The sequence below is a fragment of the Nelumbo lutea genome, chromosome 5, assembly GCF_056320005.1.
Source record: "Nelumbo lutea isolate HS-2025 chromosome 5, American lotus-T2T, whole genome shotgun sequence".
Classification (NCBI taxonomy): domain Eukaryota; kingdom Viridiplantae; phylum Streptophyta; class Magnoliopsida; order Proteales; family Nelumbonaceae; genus Nelumbo; species Nelumbo lutea.
In genome coordinates this window covers 50,460,071-50,471,968 of record NC_142688.1, presented here as the reverse complement: position 1 = coordinate 50,471,968, position 11,898 = coordinate 50,460,071, and the positions used below count along the sequence as shown (strand labels likewise).

At 42.8% G+C, this 11,898-nt stretch overlaps 1 pseudogene; it reads left to right on the top strand.

Annotated features, from left to right (window-relative positions):
* Window positions 1–7,860: 7,860 nt before the first annotated feature.
* LOC148852322 (ornithine decarboxylase pseudogene) lies at window positions 7,861–9,165 on the top strand (annotated as a pseudogene).
* Window positions 9,166–11,898: the final 2,733 nt, after the last annotated feature.

Below are 11,898 nucleotides of genomic sequence, written 5' to 3'. Positions count from 1 at the left end.
CCAATCATTACAATCCGGGGTGGAGAGATCATCCAAACTTAAGCTACGGGACCCAAGGAGGACAGCAGAAATATCAGCCCCAATTTCTCAGACGACAGCCCCAGTTTTCAACACCCATCACAGCGCAAAGCCAACCCCCGAATTCAGGTATGTCTTTGGATGAAATAGTTAAGGCTCTAGCTACTAATACTCAGCAATTTCAGTAGGAAACAAGAGCTAGCATTCAGAATTTGGGGAACCAAATTAGCCAACTTGCCACTTCCATTAGCAAGTTGGAGGTGCAGAACTCTGGGAAACTACCCTCACAAACGGTAGTTAATCCGAAAGAGAATGCAAGTGCGATGGTGTTGAGAAGCGGAAGAGAGTTGCAGTCCCAACCAAGTTCACCATCGAAGGCAGCCAAGGAAGAGGAAGGACAAGGGTCAAACGATAGCCCCATTGAGGTAAAATCGGACCCCCCTCTCCCAAAGGTTACTAATGTTGTACCACCTTTTCCTAGCAGGTTGGCAAATTCAAAGAAAGAGGAATATGAACAAGAAGTGTTAGAAACCTTCAGGAAGGTGGAGATCAACATTCCCTTGCTAGATGCAATAAAACAAATCCCTAAATATGCAAAATTTTTGAAAGAGTTATGCACTAACAAGAGGAGGCTGCGAATTGATGAAAAGGTAAGAGTAGGAGAGAATGTTTCAGTCGTGATCAAGAGGACCCTGCCAGAAAAGCGTGCTGATCCAGGTATGTTTACCCTACCCTGTGTGATTGGCAATAAACAAATCGAGCGTGCCATGCTGGACTTAGGTGCATCTATTAACGTCATGCCATACTCGATTTACTGTGCATTGAGACTAGGTCCTTTAAAAGAGACTAGAGTTGTTATTCAATTGGTTGATCGTTCTAATGCATACCCAGAAGGAATTGTTGAGGATGTATTAGTGCAGGTTAACGATTTGATCTTTCCAGCTGATTTTTACATCCTGAAGATGGAAGAAGACACAACCACGAGTTCAGCCCCACTTCTATTAGGTCGTCCATTCATGAGAACGGCCAAGACCAAAATAGATGTGGACGAGGGTACCCTCTCCGTCGAGTTTGATGGAGAGATTGTAAAATTTAATATTTTTGATGCAATGAAATATCCTAGTGAGTGTCATTCGATCTGCTCTATTGATACTATTGATTCAATTGTGCAGGAAGTCTTTGGAGAGGAGGACATGGATGATGAGCTAGAATATAAGGCACAATCGGACAGGGAGGAGGAGATCGATGCATCCTATGTTACTCTGGAACCTGAACAGGAGGTAAGGATTTCTGATGTTCAATCAAAGTTTTCTCACGCAAGGCTGCTGCCCTCTGTTTTGCAGGCTCCGGAGCTGGAACTAAAGACCCTACCTGATCACCTAAAATATGCCTACTTGGGTGAAAAAGAGACACTACCTGTGATCATTGCAAAAGGGTTGACTGAGAAGCAAGAGGAGAGGCTCATCAATGTCCTAAAGGACCATAAGGAGGCGATTGGCTGGACCCTAGCCAACATAAAAGGGGTCAGCCCCTCAATTTGCATGCATAGGATCCTTTTGGAAGATGATGCTAAACCAGTTAGAGAACCACAAAGAAAACTCAACCCGGTGATGAAAGAGGTAGTAATGAAAGAGGTGCATAAACTGTTAGATGAAGGGATAATTTATCCAATTTCAGATAGCAAATAGGTAAGTCCTATTCATGTTGTGCCTAAGAAAACTGGGATGACTTTAGTAAAAAGTAAAAATAATGAACTAATTCCCATGAGGGTACAAGGTGGCTGGCGAATGGTAATAGATTTTCGAAAACTCAACTTGGCCACTCGAAAGGACCATTTTCCCCTACCCTTCATTGATCAAATGCTAGAGAGGTTGGCAGGTAAGGCTTTCTTCTGTTTTCTCGATGGATTCTCCGGGTATTATCAGATTTTTATTGCACAGGAGGACCAAGAGAAAACGACATTCACTTGTCCATTCGGCACCTTCGCCTACAGACGAATGCCCTTTGGTTTGTGTAACGCTCCGGGCACTTTTCAAAGATGCATGATGAGCATATTTTCTGATTTTATTGAAAAATGCATTGAAGTGTTCATGGATGATTTTACTGTTTATGGTGATTCGTTTGATGATTGTTTGAATAGTTTAAGTAAAATTCTGAATAGGTGTGTGGAAACAAATCTTGTCTTAAACTATGAAAAATGTCATTTTATGGTGAAGGAGGGTATTGTGTTGGGACATGTAGTTTCAGTCAGAGGAATAGAAGTCGACAAGGCAAAAATTGATTTGATTGTGAGTTTACCTTACCCTACAAATGTTAGGGAGGTTCGTTCTTTTCTTAGACATGCAGGCTTTTATCGCAGGTTCATCAAAGATTTTTCAAAAATTGCTCTGCCATTGTCCAGTTTGCTGCAAAAAGATGCGCCTTTCGATTTTGATGATGAGTGCAAGGAAGCTTTTAACAAGCTTAAAAATTTATTAACCATTGCACCCATCATTCAACCACTCGATTGGAACTTGCCCTTTGAGATCATGACAGATGCAAGTAATTATGCAGTAGGGGCTGTTCTAGGGCAGCGAATAAATGGGAAGAGCCATGTCATTCACTACGCTTCCAAAACATTGAATGCTGCACAGAGCAATTACACAACCACTGAAAAAGAGTTATTAGCTATTGTGTTTGCTTTAGACAAATTTAGGTCATATTTTCTTGGCTCTAAAGTGATTGTTTTTTCTGACCATGCAGCTTTGAGATACCTACTAGCAAAGAAGGAGTCGAAACCGAGGTTGATAAGGTGGATACTCTTGCTCCAAGAGTTCGATCTAGAAATCAAGGATCGAAGGGGAGCTGAAAATTCGGTGGCTGATCACCTAAGTAGGTTGGTGAAAGACGAGGACTCCTCTCCCATTTGTGAGTTGTTTCCTGATGACATTGTGAATTACTTGGTCACGGGAATTTTGCCTAATAACCTTAGCAGATCCATAAAGAATAAAGTCAAGTATGAGGCAAAATATTATGTATGGGACGAACCCTACCTATGGAAATTTTGTTCTGACCAAATGATTAGGAGATGTGTCCCTGAGGAGGAGCAGATGTCAATTCTAAAGTTTTGTCATAATAATGCTTGTGGGGGCCATTTTGGGCCAAAGAGGACTGCTCGAAAGGTCTTGGATAGTGGGCTGTATTGGGCTACCCTATTTAGAGATGCCTACTTGTTTGGTAAAAACTGTGAAAGATGTCAACAAACAGGTACACTATCTCGCAGGAATGAGATGCCCCAAACCCCCATTCTTATATGTGAAATATTTGATGTTTGGGGCATTGATTTCATGGGACCCTTTCCCCCATCTTGTGGTTTTTCTTACATACTTTTGGCAGTCGATTATGTCACAAAATGGGTGGAAGCCAAAGCCACCAAAACTGATGATTCTAAATGTGTTGTAGGGTTTATAAAGTCTAACATTTTTAGTAGGTTTGGCATTCCTCGAGCCATCATAAGCGATCAAGGGACCCATTTTTGCAATAGAACAGTTGAAGCCTTGTTGAGAAGATATGGGGTGCATCACCGAATTGCCACTGTTGATGCAATTTGGAGAGCGGGAAATAGTCCTTCGGGCAAGCTCGATTTAGGTCAGTATAGTTGATGCACATGCGCCATTTACCGTTGACCTTCTTTACCAGAATGGGGTTGGCTACCTAGCTCGAGTAGTGGACCTCCCTGATGAAATTGGCCGTGAGAAGTTTCCCGACCTCCTCGTCAACTATCCTCCAACGTTCCGGGGCGAGGTTGAGTTTCTTTTCTCTAACGGGCCTGACTATGGGATCAGTGTTTAACTATGAGTTATTATTTTTGAGTTTATGCTGGGCATTTCTACCGTAGACCATGCAAATATATCTAAATTTTTGAGTAAGAAGCTTATCAGTTGGGTTCGAAGAGGTTCTCCAACTGTTACCCCGATCTGGAGGGTCCTAGTCGGGTCTTCTTTCAAAGTCGGGAAGAGGGTCGTTCCCTAGGTCGTTCCCGAAGTCCATAGGGAACTTCATTGTCAGGTATTAGGTGGACACCACCGCACGAAGCGCATGGGTGATGGGCCATCCTATGATGGCATTGTATGGGGAAGGCATTGCATCCACTAGGAAGGCATGCTCATGCTTTGCTATACTAGGCCATGTCCCGACCTCTACAGACAACAAGATCCGGCCAAGGGACCTAACTTCTTCTCCACTGAAGCCCACTAGAGGGGTAGTTGTGGGCTAGAGGTCACTCTCCCAGAGCTGTAGCTTGTCGAAGGTGCTCTTGAATAGGATGTCATGGCCGAACTTCCCGAATCCACCAAGACGTGTCTGACTTCAAAGTCGTTGATCTTCATCCTTATGACTAGTGTGTCATTGTGGGGGTACTGGACTCCTCGTGCATCATCCTCGATAAAAGATACGGGGTTTGCGGACTGTGGGCGCTTTTGCGGGTTCTGTCTTTCATGCTCCAGTTCATGGACCGAGGTCCTCCCTGCTGCCGAGGTGCAGCCTGCGATGATGGACCGCCTAATTGTGTTGATCACCCCACAGACTGGTCTTTCCTCAGGTGCTCTTTCCTGCTCAGCTTGTCTGTTACTAGATTCGGGAGCATCTCTCCTCTGCTCCCTCTATTGACCTATCTGATTTTTATTACTTTTTTGTACAAAATTTTTCAAGTATCTGCGACGAAGAGTTCCTCAATCTCGTCGCAGGGGCTTTTACAATTCTCGGTATTGTGACCGTGATCTTTATGGAAATGACAATATACATTCTTATTCCTGGTGGTGAGGTCTCCCTTCATCCAGGGTGGCCACCTTACAAACGGAGCGTCTTTAATCGTCAGTCGTCACTAAAATTTCCCCTTGCCTCGCATTGAGAGGGGTGTAATTCATCCTTTCAACTAGAGGAGTTCGGGGGTGCCAACCTGACTTACTGTCTCCCCTGGTTGGGGACTTGCTCTTCTTCCTCTTACCGCTTCCATGGTGCATCTTTCCATCATCTCTCCTCCTCTTTTTTGCTGGAGCCCCGGCCTTTTGGTTCATTTCCTCTTCTTCCTCTTACCGATGCTTAAGTTAGTATTCGGTTGTGAGCTGAAAGAGAATAAGTTTGCAAGAAGATGAGGAAGCTAGAGAGTGGTGAATATGCGATACCTTGGCCCCTGGGGGGTTGCAATCTTTATGTACTAACATTCTGGCAGGTTTGGAGGGGCAGATCCCAAATCTCTGCAGCGGCTATCTATTGTTAGGTAACGATTCGGAATGATTGGCTGTTATCGTCAAGACTGGGGAGTAGGTGAGCCAATGTGACCATGTAGATACCTTGAGATTTTATCAGGTAATGCCTCTGTGTCATTTAATCAATCTGTGGTTAGGTAACGCCTTGTGTCATTTTATCAGGACTAGGGAGTAGGTGAGCCAATCTGTTGTTAGGTAACACCTCTGTCATTTAATGTGAAGCATTTTATCAAGTTATAATTACATGTATGCCTTGTAGATACCTTGAGATATAGGGTTAAAGTTGCTTAATGAAAATTCCATAAGCCAAGACACCCTATTCACACTGTAATTTATAAGTAATATAGATATATATTCTTTTAATTTCACGTAGGTGTTGAACATATGGAATCTTGAAGCATTCCCTGAATATATGAAATTTGAAGCAAAAGGGATACAAAACAAATTCAAAAGTTTTTTCTGTTAGACAATTTTGTATGCCCTTAGCTTCAATCAAAATTGATGTACTTTATGAGTTTATTGTAAATGAATAAAATTGCACATTTGATTCATGTTCCCTTGGTATGTTTCTGTGTAATACCCTTAAACTGGACACTTATTGAGACTCGTGTTAGTTTAGAAAGTTCACAGCCAGTGGGTCGGTCTGGGGAGATCTATCCTGACAAGGCTGACACTGTGGTGCCATCAAGTCGGTTGGGGTGGCTTGTCTCAACTACCGGGGTGAGACCCTAGGCACATACAGTGTGGGATTAATTGAATCTTTGAACTGGACCAGATTTTCAGTATTGCCCTGGACCTTGGAGATTGATGGGCAAAACTGGAAAGTTACACCCGACCCCTAGACTCGATTATGATACTGCACTAGGTGTCAGATCGGGGTGTCTTTGATGTACCAATCAGTGAGATCCTTAGCGGGGGTCAAAACCTGGGTATGTTGGGACAATCCGAGAATTCATCTAAGTGGGTGATCATAGTGACAGGATCAGCCCCTTTGTCGGACAAAGGTAATGATCAGGGATGCGCTCTCATTGTTGGAAACCAAGACTGCCGGCAGTCGATTTCAACCGTTGAGATTTGTTTTGCAAAGTATATTTTATATGAGATATAAAAGTATATATATTATGGTTTCTAAAATGTTTGCAAAAAGGTTTTAATTCCCAGGATTCATATAAGTGGAGAGTGCAACACTGTTCCTTGCATCCGAGGGAGAGGTCCTCTCTTGTCGGGCAGTGTATGATCATTAAGGGCTGAGAAGTTAAGTGTAAGACCATTGAGGATAATACCTGATGGGCTAATCTTGCATCTGCCCACAGTCCCTGGGTGTTACAAGGTGGCTTGGCTCAGGGAGCACTTAGGGTAAGTGTTGGGCCCATAGAGCCCATTCGATGGGTTTCAGGGGGTGCACTGTCTTTAACAGTATATTCGACCAAGCCTTGTAACAAAGGCTGGGCCGAACCCATGTGGCTGATGTGTAGATCAATGCTTGGGTCCCATGCCATACAAGGAAGCCCAACTGGGCAGCAGTTAGGAAGGTTAAGTGAGCACATAAGCTTGATGGGCCTAAAGCCCATTTCGAACTGGGCCATTTGTTTAGTTAATTAAAGGGGCGAATTCTGAGATGGATTAGTAGATAGGATAGGGTCTTAATCCTATCCACTTAGAGAGTCCATATCTGAATGTGATTCAAATCTAAAAATCTCCTAATGGGATTAGGATAAAGCTAATCTAATATGCAGATAAGATAAGAGTTTATCCTTATCACTAGAAGAGAAGGCTGATCCAAATATGATTTGGATAAGCACCTCCTAATGGGATTAGGAGTTGATCTTTCAAGTTAACAAAAAGAAGGAGGGGGCGACAATCTTGAGAGGGACCAACAAGAAACACATCAGATCCTCTTTAGTGCTGAAATCAAGAGAGAATTCTGCACCCTGCGAATACTCTCTTGCCGACTCCCTGCTCTTGTCACCCTGTTTGCCAGTTCGATCTCCAGCTGTGCTCACGTACCATTCTACTGATTCTTGCGAAGGACAGAGTTCTTGGGGAAGAACACTACTGATTCTGCTCCATCCTGCACTGCACCATGTTCAGTGGGAGCTGTCTTTGGATCCTTCCTTGGGCGTGAACACCTTCGTTGGGAGATATTACTTCTCTGTATCAGGTATTATTCTCTCCCATTCCTTTTGGTTCAGATCTGGTTCAGTTTAAGGTTCAAGATTTATCCTTGAAAATATGATTTTCTAAATAGGGAATGTGATTCCCAGTTCAAGGGAGAGGAAAAATTTTTGAAATTCGCCCCTTATTCCGCAATCTTTGGGCGTCCATGTGATGGATCTCTCATCCTTTCATTTTCATGTTATTCTCCAACCTACTCTATTTGCATACTCGTAGATCATGTGGGTTTTTATTTTATTTTTTTCAAATAAAAAGGCTTCTGCGTCATTAATAAAATGTGTTGTTAGCATTCACTGCCTATATATATGTGGAGTCTCAAGTAAAAGAGATACAAAACAAGTTCTTAATTTCTTAAGTTTTCTTTTTCTTATTCTTCTCTCACATATTCTGTTTTCACTCTTAGTCTCTGTGTTTTAATTTCATGGGCCACTTGCAGATCCATGCTACTGCATCGAATCGTAGGATCCTACAATCGATGTTAATTGCTCCTGGGGTCAAAGGTAAGCATGTGAGCAACATTGCAACCGATGGTCTAATGGATTTGATCCAATCTATAGTATCAAACAACCAAGATATGAAGGATCCGTTCTACGTCCTGGACCTTGGGTTGGTGGTCAGTCTCATGGACAAGTGGAGACAATCCCTCCCCATTGCCCATCCTTTCTATGCTGTTAAATGTAATCCCCATCCAGCATTGCTTGGTGCCCTCGCAGCACTGGGAGCAAACTTTGACTGTGCAAGCCAGGAGGAGATTGAGGCTATCCTAGAGCTTGGGGTCTCGGCGGAGCGCATTGTCTATGCTAACCCGTGCAAGGCGGAGTCCCATATCAAGTATGCTGCTCAAGTCGGAGTTAATCTTACCACCTTTGACTCCCTGGATGAAATAGAAAAGATACAAAGGTGTCACCCAAAATGCTCGTTGTTGATTCGACTTAAGGTCCCAGAGGACAGTGGTGCGCTGCGTACTTTGGGAGCCAAGTATGGGGCATTGCCCCAAGAGGTGACGCCTCTTCTTCAAGCTGCACATAAAGCTCGGCTAGATGTGGTCGGGGTCTCATTCCATGTAGGCAGCAAGGTTGCTAATCCACAAATATACAATGATGCAGTAGCAGCTGCTAAGGAGGTGTTTGATACCGCCGTGAAGCTTGCCATGCCTTGAATGAGCATTCTCGATCTTGGTGGTGGCTTTACAGTTGGGCCAAAATTTGAAGAAATTGCTGTTATTATAGAAGAAGCCCTTAAGACTTACTTCTCCAATGAACCAAACTTGACTGTGATTGCTGAACCAGGGCGATTCTTTGCTGAGAAGCATCATAGGGAAGCGTGTGAGAGGTAATCTGAAGGAATACTGGATCAATGATGGAATATATGGGTCTATGAATTGCTTGCTCACTGGTAATGCAATTCTGAGTGCACCAATTTTGATCACTTCGAATTGGAGCAACGGCAAATTAGCAGCATGTCGAGAGGACACATACCCAACGACCGTGTTTGGGCCAACGTGTGACTCAGGTGACACAATCTTTAAATGCCATCTTCTACCAGAGCTACAACTGAACGATTGGCTTGTTTTTCCTAATATGGGTGCTTACACAACCAGCTCTGGATCCAACTTCAATGGCTTTAAAATATCATCCATCTCCACCTTCCTTGCCTTCTCAGATCAGATCTAAGCATTACATCTTCAACCCCCCCGCCCTACCTCTCTCTTCTCTATCTATGTAATCCAGCGTAGGAAAGAAGTTCCTGGACCACTGGAAGGACCATGCATGTCTTCTATTTTGAATGTTACTGCACCTTGTAATACTCGCTTTGAGAAATAAAAATTGTGATTATGATGATGTTGTGTTCTGTTCTATGGTACGAAAGCTAATGTTTTCGTTAGGATTGTAAGACATGACTGAAAAGTAGAACAGGTTTTTGCAGGGATCCTATATAGACATAAATGACCCAATACGCCAAAAACCCCATAAATCTTGTGCATTTCTAGTTTATTTATTTCTTAAATATTCTTGATTTCTCTTTGATGTTGTCGGATCCAATATGTTTAGATTCAATACCGCAGTTAGATAATTCTACCAACTGGTGAAATCAAGGTGGAAGGATGAAGCTGTACACCAAGATTTAGAATCAAGAAAAAGTTCAAAGGCCCGAGGAGTTGTTCCCCTGGTAGACACTCTAACGCTCAAGTCAATAAAACAAAGGGTCAATGGTCGGGTTGAGCAGATGAGAATAACGTTGGTTCTGAGCAGAAGAAGCAAGATAAAAGTCTGAGGATCCAAAAGTCCCTTACCTTGAGTGGAGGTTACCTATTTATAGCCGATGATCTGTGTCCAATTTGGATGAGGCTTCTGGGGTTGTTGGGATGAGGTTATCCATCAAGGTCTTCGAGATGAGTCCTCTTCTCCGGTGGAGTTGTCTTCTTTGGCCATACGGGACTCTCCTTCTTGGTTGCGCTTATCTATTCCGTGTGGTGTCAACGTGGATTTAAAGATAAGATGGCCGTGGAGGCTGCCACGTGGTGTTCGTGGCCAGTTCAACCATAACCCAAACACCACTCTCCCAATTCCGAAGTCAATGAGTGAAGTGTTCGTTCGCGATTTGGTGTGGAAGAGCTCTAAGGTCCTCGGTTGAGGAACTTTGACTTCACTTTATTTTGCGTTTCCAAGTTGAGCGACCCGGGGTGAAACCAGTCTGCTAGGTTAACCAGCCGGTTCAATGCTCATGCCATTTCTGAGACAAGTCGGTAGGTGCATCGTTTCGTTTCCCCGAGGCTACACACGTGTGAAGAGTGGAGGTGTCATTTCATCTTCCCGAGGTGTCAAAGGGCGGCGTTGGTTCAACGTCGGTGGCCGCTTTGAGTCAACTCCTCGCTGTTTGACTCCCAGGGATCTGGCCTGAATAGGGCCCTGTACTATTGAGCTTCTTTTACCTGAGGCTCTATGCTATCAATTATACCTTGCTTCCCTTTCCTTCTCCACTAAAAACACTTTGCCATTCTTTTGCATGTTATCTTAGAGCTTGTTTGGTAGGGCCTTAGCATTGATTCAGTTGCATTTAGGGAACCACTTGAATGTTAGTTTTGTGACTCATATAAATGTATTTTTGAATTTTTGGGTTTTTCACTGAACATGGTTTCACACCTTTCTGTGTGGAGCATACCTTGCAACATGAAAAGTGGCTGCCTAGGCCTAACCCTAAGATTTGGGCTGAAGACCAAAGCCCTAACCAAGCCTGATCATCCCAACCCAAGCCCAACCTGTATTGTAATTTGATGCACTCAGGTTGAATTTGGGTTAGTCGATGAACCCATTCTAAAATTATACATGTTTATATACATTTTATGCAAATATGTATGCATATATGTATGTATATGTAAATATGTATGCATATATGTATGTATATATAAATATGTATGCAAATATGTATGTATATAATCAGGTTGGGTCTAACCGGGTTCGAGCGACCTAGGGATAGGGCCTAGCCCAAAAAATAAAAATGTCATTTTGATGTTTTATGCAATAGAAACGACATTAACTCGTTTTTGTCTAATAGCATTTAATTGACATCAAATAAAAATATAAAATATGTATAAAACCATTAAATTACTTTATATAATTCTAAGACATCATCGAAGGGAATGATATCAAACATGACCTAATTAATTATATTGAAATATAATAACTTTGAACCACTAGGGGTTCATTTGTTTGTTTGCAGTTGCATGTGTATGTGATTATTATAAAGACTATAATTTCCCCACATATAATCTCCCCACAATTTCATTTCAATCAATCAATGAAGATGTTTCCAACTTCTTGCTGGTTTTGAGTCACTATTAGGACCACCACCTACTGTCTGCAGTAATCAATGAAGCTCGGGCCGGGCTTTAACTCATCATTAATGGAAATATTCTAGGCCCGAGCCTGAGCCCGGCTTGACCAATGGGCCTATAACTTGGGCCTAAGCCCGGCCTTGATAAAAAGTCCGAAGATCGAGCCCGAGCCCGAAGCCTGACTTAATAAAAAAAATTACAATTTTCCCTATTCAAATTAGAATTAAAAATTAAGATGATTTTTTTTCCTATTTAAATGAACAATGGGCCACCAAGATGGTTTTTTTCCCTTTCTTTTACGTTTTAAAACACAGTTTTACATTCTTAAATCAAAAAAATTATTCAAATGGACATAATCACATAACCCATTTTATGTCTAATTTTAGGTTGGGCCAGGTCGGGCTCGGAACGGGCTATTTTGACAAAACCTGAGCCCAACTGGAATTTATTGCGGGCCGGGCTTTTTGGACCGAGTTTAAACCCGTGGACCTATAAACATGTTCAAGCCCGTCCGAGGGCCAGGCCAGGCCGGGCCGACCCGTCAGGCCACCCAGCCCATGAATAGGTCTAATAGCAGTTAAGGAACACCCACTTCGGGAATTTAACTCGATAGCTTAACAGCTC